This window comes from Tiliqua scincoides, chromosome 1 (assembly GCF_035046505.1).
Source record: "Tiliqua scincoides isolate rTilSci1 chromosome 1, rTilSci1.hap2, whole genome shotgun sequence".
NCBI lineage: Eukaryota > Metazoa > Chordata > Lepidosauria > Squamata > Scincidae > Tiliqua > Tiliqua scincoides.
Window position 1 is genome coordinate 171,081,869 of NC_089821.1, and position 11,267 is coordinate 171,093,135.

Consider the following 11,267-nt stretch of genomic DNA (forward strand, 5'->3'; position numbering starts at 1 on the left):
GCTGCACCTGTCACAATTCCCTCTTCTATACAATGTCTAAAGGTACAGGCATTTTGTCCTCCATTGTATCTGGTTACTCCGTCCCATACAATCCGCAGCCTGAAATAGCTAGCAAACCCCTTCCTTTTCTGCCTTTAGGCACTAGGTGAAAGCAATATTGTTCAAATGTGTTTTTGGTCACAGTTCTTGAGAATGCATAGTTGCCTGGTTTACTTTCATGTGCTACTGCCTTTTTGATTGATTGATTGATTGATTGATTGATTGATTGGAGATTTATACACCACCTTTCAATCAAAATGATCCTGAAAAGAAGCTCCCTGCAGCTGCTCCATTCTCTGGGCAATGGTGAGGATCAGGCTGATCGTCCTCTTACCATGGCATTCACCTTGTCTTCCTACCTTCCTGTTGTATTTAAGTTGCTGTTTTTATGGTATTTTGGATACTTCTTGATGCTGTTTTGTTAAAAAAATTATTTTGTTTTAGGACACATTTATATTTCATAAGCCTTGATAGCTGCCTTGGGGTCCATGATGGGGCAGGAAGATGGGACAGAAATATTTGAATAAATATATTATTCTTATCATTACAGTCCATACTCTAGCAGCTTTATTAAAGAGAACCAGTTTGTACTAATGTTCACAGTCCTGAGAAACTGCATGCGACTTTCTGATTATTATCACATGTATTCAAAAAACTGAAATGTCTGCATGACTAACTCTTTGCCGACAATGCAGCTGTCAACGCCCACTCTGCCAAAGATGTCCAGCAGCTCATAGATCGTTTTAGCAAGGCCTGCCAAGATTTTGGACTGACAATCAGCCTGAAGAAAACACAGGTCATGGTTCAGGATGTGGACTCACCTCCCTGCCTTACCATCTCTGCGCATGAACTGGAGGTTGTCCATGACTTTGTGTACCTTGGCTCAACAATCTCCAACACTCTTTCTCTCGATACCAAGCTAAACAAACACATTGGTAAAGCAGCTACCACATTTTCCAGACTCACAAAGAGAGTCTGGTCCAACAAGAAGCTAACGGAACATACCAAGATCCAGGTCTACAGAGCTTGCGTCCTGAGTACACTTCTGTACTGCAGCAAATCATGGACTCTTTGCTCACAACAGGAGAGGAAACTGAACGCTTTCCACATGCGCTGCCTCCGACACATCCTCGGCATCACCTGGCAGGACAAAGTTCCAAACAACACAGTCCTGGAACGAGCTGGAATCCCTAGCATGTATGCAGTGCTAAAACAGAGATGCCTACGTTGGCTCAGTCATGTTGTGAGAATGGATGATGGCCGGATCCCAAAGGATCTCCTCTACGGAGAACTCGTGCAGGGAAAGCGCCCTACAGGTAGACCACAGCTGCGATACATCTGCAAGAGGGATCTGAAGGCCTTAGGAATGGACCTCAACAGGTGGGAAACCCTGGCCTCTTGAGCGGCCCGATTGGAGACAGGCTGTGCAGCATGGCCTCTTCCAGTTTGAAGAGACACTTGGCCAACAGACTGAGGCAAAGAGGCTAAGAAGGAAGTAGCCAGGGAGACACACCAGGGACAGACTACATTTGCTCCCAGTGTGGAAGGGATTGTCACTTCCAAATCGGCCTTTTCAGCCGCATTAGACGCTGTTCCAGAACCACCATTCAGAGCACGATACCATAGTCTTTCGAGACTGAATGTTGCCAACACGCATTTTAAAAAAATAGACATTAGGACTGCACTCCTAAACACACTTCCCTGTAAGGAAGACTTCACTATGGAACTTGCTTCTGAGTAAGTACAGGTCCAACCTATTTATACACGGATTTTTTATACATGGATTCGACTCAACACGAATGGCCCCTGCAAATGAGAAAGAATGTGCTGATCCTTGGAGAAGGGGAAAATGCATCCCTTTAAAATCAGTTTTAAAAACTGAACAGTCCTTTAACAGCCTCCTTAATGAGAGAGAGAGGGCAGCAGGCTAACAATCCATCAATCCTTCTCTCTCCTGCGGACCCCTCCCTTTCCCCAGCAAAGAAAGAAAGGTGATCATTTTGCATTGGTGAAGGGAGGGGCTGAGAGAAGTGCTGATGGATTGTCTTCTTAATGACTCCTGAGAGTCAAAAGGTCAGCAAGGCTGTTTTTCAATCACTGGAGCAAAGAAACTGTTTTTTAAATTGATTTGCTATAATGCGTTTTTTTTTTAATCCACGTGAGTGCTTGGAAGGGAACCCACGTGAATAATTAGTCTCAACCTGTATGCTTGGGATTGTGCTGTGAAGGTGATATTTGCAAAAATGAAACAATTCCTCTTTCATAGTGCAGCTTTTTCGTGCCATATTTCTGCCTTGCTCACCCAACCTTTTTCTTTCTTTTTTCTTTTCAAATCTTAGACTGAGGAACCCTTTAATACTGTAAAAACCCATTTGTATATGTGAGACCAGCTAAGAATCTGGAAATATGAGAAAGCCATTTCATGGAATCCTGGCCTGGTATCAGGAAACTGTGGAGAAGTAAACATTACCTCTCATCCACTGACCATGAGGTCATAGTACACTCAATTATGAAAAGTCATTTATAAATGATCTCTACGTATTGCCAGCTCTCTCTAGTCCACTTTTAAAAAGAAGAAATCATGGGGCCATGTTGTCCCTGACTGCTGCATATGAAAATCAAACATTTTCTTGTTAAAAGGAAAAAAAATGTTACGCCACTGGTAAAGCCAGGCAGAAATCCTCAGAATAACTAGCCTTTTCCAAAAGTGTGATATTGTAATGTGGCAGCTGCTGGAGATGCTTGAGATAGTCACGGCTAGCAGATTAACTGGCTTTTCACCAATTATAATCAATCTTGTACGAAGGTGTTTACATTTCTGCTGTCATCTGCATGCATTAGCACTAGGTTAATGTGCAAACCATACATTGAATTATGCACTATATAAATCTTTTCATTAGATACCAACTCCCTTCTCCTTACTTCCTGAGAAGTAACCTTTGATCTCTCCATCAACAACAAAAATAATTACCAGCTCTTTCCAACCTGGGTTCAGCCATATTGTTCAGAAATAGCTACACAGTAGGAAGTAGATGTGCATTTTTCCATAACTTAACTTTAAAGAGTCTTCCTTTATATCAGCTCTCCAAATTTTTTTAATTCTGTTCTTTAGTTTTCAAATCTTTATGAAACGATGCAAATTTTAGGGCTTATCTGTTGGCAACAATTCAGATATTGTTTCTCTACCTGGCACTTTATCTAGTTATTTATCATAAGGAAATAAGAAGCCCCTTCTTTTCTTCCAATCTAAGGAATGGATGGAAAATAAGTGTTGAAAAGAAAAGTTAGCCAGTCAGAAGGTGGCACCCTTACAATGTTACTCCCAAGTAGTAGGGGAAATACAGCGTCCCAAGGTAACTACAGGATAATGCCCAATGGATGGTGAAAGTGTTCAGATCTGACTCTTATAGCAATCAGATTAGCTTCTTTGCAATCTCAGTTATGTCACTTTGCTTGCAAGTAAATTAATTTTAATATCACACCTAGTAGAAGTAAAGGGGCAAATGTTTGCATTTACAGGTCCTGTCACTAGACAATATAAAGAAAGGTAGTTAACCATTGATTGATTGATTGATTGATTGATCAGAATAGTTCTATTCCATCTTTACAGTTCAACCAAAGTGACAAGTCAAATGTGGTACCAGATTTAAGTGTAACTGCTAGGCCAGCAAGGAGTGAAAAGTGGAATCACATGTTGAATTGAAAGGAACAAGCAGTCTGATTTAGTACCCCTTCAAGGAGAGGGCTCCCCCCTCACCCCACTCACTTCTCTCTGAGATTGTACTGATAGGATTAAGTAATATCCTATCAGTCTAATAAAAGTCTCATAAAAATATAATTGTATTTGTTTCTATGAACACACACCACACTTATCTGTGACCAAATTAATTCCTATGTGTTCAAATGAAACAACTCATAGAAATTCATGTGTGCACAACATGCCTTCTAATTCTTAAAAGAAGTTTATTCTATAAACATTAATAGATACAGATCTCAGAGCAATCGTATTTCAAACAATTAGACTGAAGAGGAAAAAGTGAATGTATTCTATGGATACGCATTCCTGGATGCCAATGGATTTGCTGATCCCTTTGCTGATTTGAGCATGTTAAATACGAATATTATTATTATACAGTATTTCTGCAGTTAATAGTCAGTGGAAGGTCCACAAACCCATTCTGTGTCATGTGTATACCTGCTGAAGAGCACATTAGCAGGTGTCAGATATTATCAGGTTAATGCAGTGGTACTCAAACTTTTCCGGCCAGTGGCTCCCTTGACCCCCCTTGGCTGTTGACCATGACTTCCCATCATGTTCCTGAGGGCTGGAAGTGACATCATTAAACAGGAAGTGGCCAGAAATATTAACTATATTAAATATAATATTACATTTATTGAGTTGGCAACATTCAGTCTTGAAAGACTATGGTATCTGAATGGTGGTTCTGGAACAGCGTCTAGTTGTAATGGAAGATCAGAAGATCATCAGGTGGACGATGTGGTGTTGACAGCGATTCCATGTTTTGACAGCTGTTTGGGAAGGGCAGGGCTGGCTCCACAGCTGTAATCAATCAAGGTCAATGGAGACCTGGATGGACACCTGAGCTTCATTTGACCTTGATGGGACTTTGAATGGACATGGACTGAAGAGATGGCTCAGCTTAGCCTAATTTGGACTTAACAAGGGGCTAGCAAGGTAGCTCACAGCTGAGCTGAATCTGGACTTAACAAGGGGCTGCAGGATAAAAGGCAGCTTCAGAAGGAGCAAAGGGCTGGCCAAGCAAGACCCTGACCCAGGACCAAGAGCAGGATGCTGACCCAGCCGGAAGCTGTACCCTGATCCAGAGCAAGGAGCAGGACGCTGACCAGAGGTAGGACCCAGAGCCAGAAGCGGGACGCTGACCCAGAGGAAGCCGGATGCTAACCCAGAGGGAAACCCGGACGGACCCACACTGGGAGAAGGGGACTGTCAGAACTCTGCTGGAGGACACAGAAGAGAGGACTGCCAGGACCCTGCTGGAGGAGACACTCTGCTGGAGAGACCACGGCTGGAGAGGAGGAACTCTACTGCAGAAGATTGGACTGGGAAGACTGGACTGTGCTTTGGAGACTGGATTGGACTTTGACTGGAGGCTTCAGACCTCTACCCACTAAGTTAAGTGGAGTTTTGGGGAGGGAAAGCCTCTGGACAAGAGGACTTGCAGGGAGTGTATGTGTTTGTAGCAATAAATTCTTGTTAATTGCTATAGATAAGAAGTCCTTTGTTTATTCCTTTGCACACCACGGCTGTGCTTCTTGGAAAAGGGGGGTGTTAATTAGCCAAAAAGCGGGCATTAGAAGGGAGTTGAGATATTTGGCAGAACACTAGTGTGGCTGAAAAGGCCGATTCGGGAGTGACAATCCCTTCCACACTGGAAGCAATTGCAGTCTGTCCCTGGTCTGTCTTCCTGGCCTGTCTCCCTAAATAAATATTATATTTATTATAATATAATATTAAATATTAAATATATATTAAGTATATTAATATTAAGTATATTAATCATATAGTTACCTTAGTTACCTTGCACATGCTCGATCTCGTCTGATCTCAGAAGCTAAGCAGGGTCAGGCCTGGTTAGTACTTGGATGGGAGACCGCCTGGGAATACCGGGTACTGTAGGCTTATACCATAGTCTTTCGAGACTGAAGGTTGCCAACCAACCTAATCATATTATTAATTAAATGCAGATATTAAAAATATTATTAATACACAGCAAGCCTATGCATGTCTACTCAGAAGTAAGTCCCATTAGAGTCAAAGGGGCTTACTCCCAGGAAAGTGTGGATAGGATTGGGCTGGCAATCACTTCATCAATGGCTGATAAGTATTCCCTTCAAATAGCACGATTCATCACTTTAAAAATACAGCCTTTCCTCTTCAGTCAAACAACAAGATTAATAAATCACTTCAAAAACAGTACCCTTTTTCTGCTCCTGGCCAAGTAAAGTGTGTGCTTGTTTCTCCCCTCCCCCTTTGCCAACTGCATGGAAACAACTTTAAGACCCCTGGTGACTGTAAAATAGGAAGTGTTTTATTTGGGAAGGGGGAGGAAAGCGGGAAGGTTTGGAGATCGAAAGGGGGGAGTGGAAGAGGGAGGGGTTGAAAAAAGAGATTTCACTTTGATGAGAATCGATCCCAGGCTGGGAACTAGGAACCAACCAGACAAGGATCAGCAAGGGTTAAGGACTGCAAGTTGAGCATGCTCGGTACTTGCCAGATGGGGGTTGGAGTCGAAGAGCTTTGGAAACAACTTCAGCCTCGGAGTGGAGGGAGAAGAGGGAGGGGAGGCAGCAGCCACTCTCGAAGCTGAGCAACTCCTGTTTCTTCTGCTTTAAAAAAAAGTGCAGACGACGGGCAGAAGATGGTCATCTTCTGCCCAGCGGAGTGACTATATCACTGCGAGAGGACATCCCGCGCCTCCCCTTTGAGTTCCTGGCACCTCCCTAAAGAACTGCGCTGCACAGTTTGAATAACACTGGGTTAATGTATTGAACTGTGACTATTAGATATAAAATATGTCCCCCTTCATATTTTTTAAATAATCTAATCTTACAGCACAATCCTATACATATTTACTTGGAATTACACCCCATTATGTTCAATGAACGTACTTATTGCCAATCATCAGATTGGAGCTGTAGCCTTAGGTTGGGAGCACCTTCACTATTTGGGTGTATACTTTTCAAGGTACATGTGCCAGCTGTACTATCTTTAAACTTACCTAGTAGACAGGATGTCTTGGCATATGGAATTCCCAAATTTCAGGTTCCTAAGAGATGTGGAAGTATCTGAGAGTGCAATCCAGTGCCTGTCTACTCAGAAGTAAGTCCCATTGTAGTCAATGGAGCTTACTCCCAAGAAAATGGGGATAGGATTGCAGCCTTTATGATTTCAGGATACATACAGTATAGCCCTTCATTCATTCCCCACATGTATTCAGGGACATGTGATGCTACTGTGTTGTAGATTTCATCTAAAGAAGTGCAGCAACTTAAATGTTAAATATCTATTCAGTAGTCCCTGTGGGTTAAGATCAAACTAAACGTATCATTTCAAATGCTAGAGCTTGGTTATCTTTCTTTTAACAAAAAACAGATGCTGGGACTCCTGATCCAGATCCTGATCCAGCACTCAGAAATGGAGGGAGGGGTTAAATCCCCCCTGCCATATTTCTGCTGGAAAAACTTCCCCAAAGTAGCTGTTGCTCCCAAAGTAGCAATTTGGCACAAGCCAAGCTTAACTCCCTCCCTGCATGTTCCATGTTCTCAGTCTGAAATTCCTCCCCCAGTAATGCTTTTTGTTGTAAAAGAGACATTACCAAATTTAAGCAAGTCTGTCAAAGATTTTTTTAGGGCAGTGTTTCTCAAACTGTGGGTCGGGACCCACTAGGTGGGTCGTGAGCCAATTTCAGATTGGTCCCCATTCATTTCAATACTTTATTTTTATATTAGACTTGATGTTCCCATGGAATGTGACTGCATCTGGGGAAATGTGACAGATCTGTACTTTTAACAACGATAGTAAATGGGATGTACTCCTGGGTAAGTGTGGGTAGGATTGCAACCTAGGATTGTTAAAAATTTTCCTGCTTGATGATGTCACGTTCAGTCATGACATCACTTCCGGTGGATCCTGACAGATTCTCATTCTAAAAAGTGGGTCCCAGTGCATAAAGTTTGAGAACCCCTGATTTAGAGTAACATGGTGCTTGGTCTTCTGGGCCAATGTGTTCTCAACCCAAGAGAGGAATCACGCTGAACCCGCCCACCTTCATTTCAGCTGTTGGAGGTTAGACCTTCTGGAACCACTCTTCATGTACAGGTTTACTTTTAAGACAACCTGGTAAATGGCAGCCTTAACAAGAAAAGATAGTATGTTGTGCATATCGGCTCTACTGCAGCCTAACCCCTGAGAGTAACCAGCTAACCAAACACACTTCCCTAATAAGTCCAAGGGGAGAGAGGAGGAGAAGTAAGAAAGCAGACTTATTTAAGCAGGACCTGACAGCAAGGGGGGAAAAAAGGAATGACCTGGCATAGCATTGCCTTTGTTCTGTTTCTTGAGCAGCATCTGGGCAAGAACTGTCCTATGAGACCTGTTAGCCTTGAATAATAAAACAGATCACACATACAGTGGGCCACAAGTAAGCAGTGGCAGCCTCTAAAGGAAACTACCCTGGAGGCAGGGCAGTAAACAGACATCCACAGCACAGTGGCAGAAATGCGTGGAATACAAAGGAGAACAGAACATTCCCCTACATTAAAAGGCATGTTCATGCTTATGACAGAATGGTTAAAAAAGCATCTAACATCAGTGCTGGGCAACAAACAGCCTAATATTATTACCTTTAACTCAGTCTAAGGTGGAATTATAATATAGTTTTGAAGTGTCAGGCCGACAATTCTCTCCACTTCACATTCAAGACTGTGCAGCATTTTGTGCAGGTCCAAACTTCTCCATCCTATATAAGAATAGCAAGAAACTCCTTCACATGTTTGGCGACCCTGCTCCCCCCACATCAGTAAGTGGAGTGGAATGACATGGCAGCTGAGGGTGGGATGTGTGCATCCTGACTTGGGCAAGCTGGAGGATGGTATCATCTGAACTGGTCCTGTGTATTTTTTTCTGAACAAGTGCTTCCAGTTCCTGTACAGAATTCTCTGAATACACAGACTATTACTGTGGTAACTTCTTGTTTATTGCTGCTTCAATAGGCAATGTCTATCTTTCCAAATGTGTTTTGCCTCATTCTTTTTGTAGGGAATGGTCTTGTTTCTCTGTTACAATATTTTTCTCGTATCTGTTTTCCTCATCTTTCTTTCCCTATCACTCCTGGATGCCTTGTTCTCAAGGGGAGAGGCGGGATATAAATCTTTTAAATCAAATAAATAAATAGATGAAACTGTAAGTCAACCAGTCATCCCAAGCCCTCATGAGACATCCAGGAAGTGACTGCATCCTTATTGCCTTGGAGAGGGGGTTGCAATCCTCCACATTGGATTGCTTGTTGTGTACCCTCTGGTGCTCTAGCAGGCTTCCAAACACTTCTGTCCCTTCACTCACTCCATGCCCGGAAATCTGAAAGACACTGAGGTGTGTGTGTTAGGTGTGTGTCTTGAACTGGGTGTTCCTGCAATCCTCCAACAAGCCTAGCTCTTTGGCAAGCATCCTGGAGAAAGGGCACCTTCTAGGTAGGGGAGAATGCTGGGCAGGATGCAGGCAACTGACAGCCTGGATGTGGTTAGGCAATCCCTCAGGCCTAATGAAACCCTCCAAGTCAATCTGGCAGTCTGAGCAATTTATTAGAACAACCAAGAAGACTTTCTTACCTTGCCCTTATTGGACAAACTCCTTGCAGTTTGACCTCAGCCTGTCCTTGACTATGATGTTGAACAACTGCTTTGTCAGTTTTCTCCAGTTTTCTCCAGTGGCCTGTCCTGGCCATTCCCAAGGCATGACAAAACCAGAGAAGAACTAGAAATGGAGGATCAGGGTTATAGAATCCCTCTCTTCATCTGATGGAAGGAGCAGCAAGGATGGCATGGACTTCTCTTGTTCTGAAAAAGCACATGCTTGTGACCCATTTAAGCAGGAGGGTACCATGACCCCCCCCCCCCAATATTTAGGCACCCACTGCCACAAGCCTCCAACTGAAGGGGGCACTGTATCTTGCAAGCCAAAACTTACTGAGGGTCTCTTAAACTCCTACTTAAACCCACTTTCTCTCATACTTATCATATTGCTTGTGAAAGGCCGAGACGGAGGGCTTGACTGGTATGAACCTAGTGAGTTCATACCAGAGGCTAGCATTTCTTAGCTACTATGCTACATCAGTTCTCTGTTGTGGATAAACTGTTGCATTAGCCATGGGTGACACAACACTGTAGCTAATCTGTTTGTATTAAAGTTGGAAGTTCACTTTTATTTATTTTTCTTAAAAAGGGAGGACTGCTAATTTGACAAGGCTTTTAGTAAATGTCTTGTGGTTACCATGGAGCTAATGAAAACGAACAAGAACTTGTTATGAGCTACTATTTGCTATGCCATTTCAAGTATCCCACATCAAGTGTCTCAAATGCAATTTTGGACAAACGAGTAGCTTCCATGCCGACTACAAAATGGAGGGTTCCAAGCTAAATGGATTCAGGCGGATTCAGATTTGCCCTTTAAAATACAATTAACTCAGTAATAGCAGCTTTTAGCCTCCTGTCACTTGTTGCATATTTAGTTAGCTGCTCTGGAATGTAATTAAGAATCCATTGAGGTCTCCAAGGAGCCAGAAAGTTTAAACTAATTAAAATTGGACCAGCAACACTCTCTTAAGAATCTTGCATGGAAATGTAACAACCTTGGCCATTGACTTGAAAGGAAGTGTTATACAAGTACTTTTCAAATTGACAGAAACATGGAAAGTGTTTTTTGAGCCAATATGAGAAAGAGGCATGCTTGGATGCATGTACAACTGAAACCCCAATGGTATATCATAATACAAGCCTTTGGAGCATGAGGAAATGTAGGTGCCAATATTGTTCCTTCCAAAGAGGAGCAATGTTAGCAATGAATTCAAATAGCTTCTCTCTCTCTCTCTCTCTCTCTCTCTCACACACACACACACACACACACACACACACACACACACACTAACTTTATCACATTTTTAATTGATTAACCAATGGTATAAGTGTAATGGTTCAATAAAGGTAGAATTTTTATTCACACTAAACACCCTCCCTGGATTCAAAAAGAAAGAGGGGAATGGCCATTACTAGCCAACTTCTCTTCCACACTTTTATTTCTCCTCCATTATTTCCGCTCCATTTTCCTTCTTTTACAAATAAGGGGTAGGGGAGGAGTGGTAGACATGGCACCCAGTGTGGGCATGATTTATCATTCTGAGGTGACCACCTTAGTTGGTCTCATGAATGAGCCAGCCCTGACTCTAGGCAACTGTGAGTGCAATCCTAAAGATGCGCTCGGCAGGCGCAACTCCCTTGTGACATCTTGGGAAGGTTGCAAACGTGCCATAAAGCATGTTTGGACCTCTGTGAAAGTAAGCTGTGCTGGCGCACAGAGGTGCACTGGCCCACAGAGCCCAGATCCAGCCTCTGCAGTGGCAAGGAAAGGCAAAACTGTGCCGGCTGAGCTCGGCCAGCTCAGGGATCTGGGGGGACAGGCAGAGGGCGGGGAA

The 11,267-nt window shown here is 43.0% G+C and overlaps 1 pseudogene; it reads left to right on the forward strand.

The window, feature by feature from the left end:
- The first annotated feature begins 5,578 nt into the window (after positions 1-5,578).
- Positions 5,579-5,701, forward strand: LOC136637751 (5S ribosomal RNA; annotated as a pseudogene).
- Positions 5,702-11,267: the final 5,566 nt, after the last annotated feature.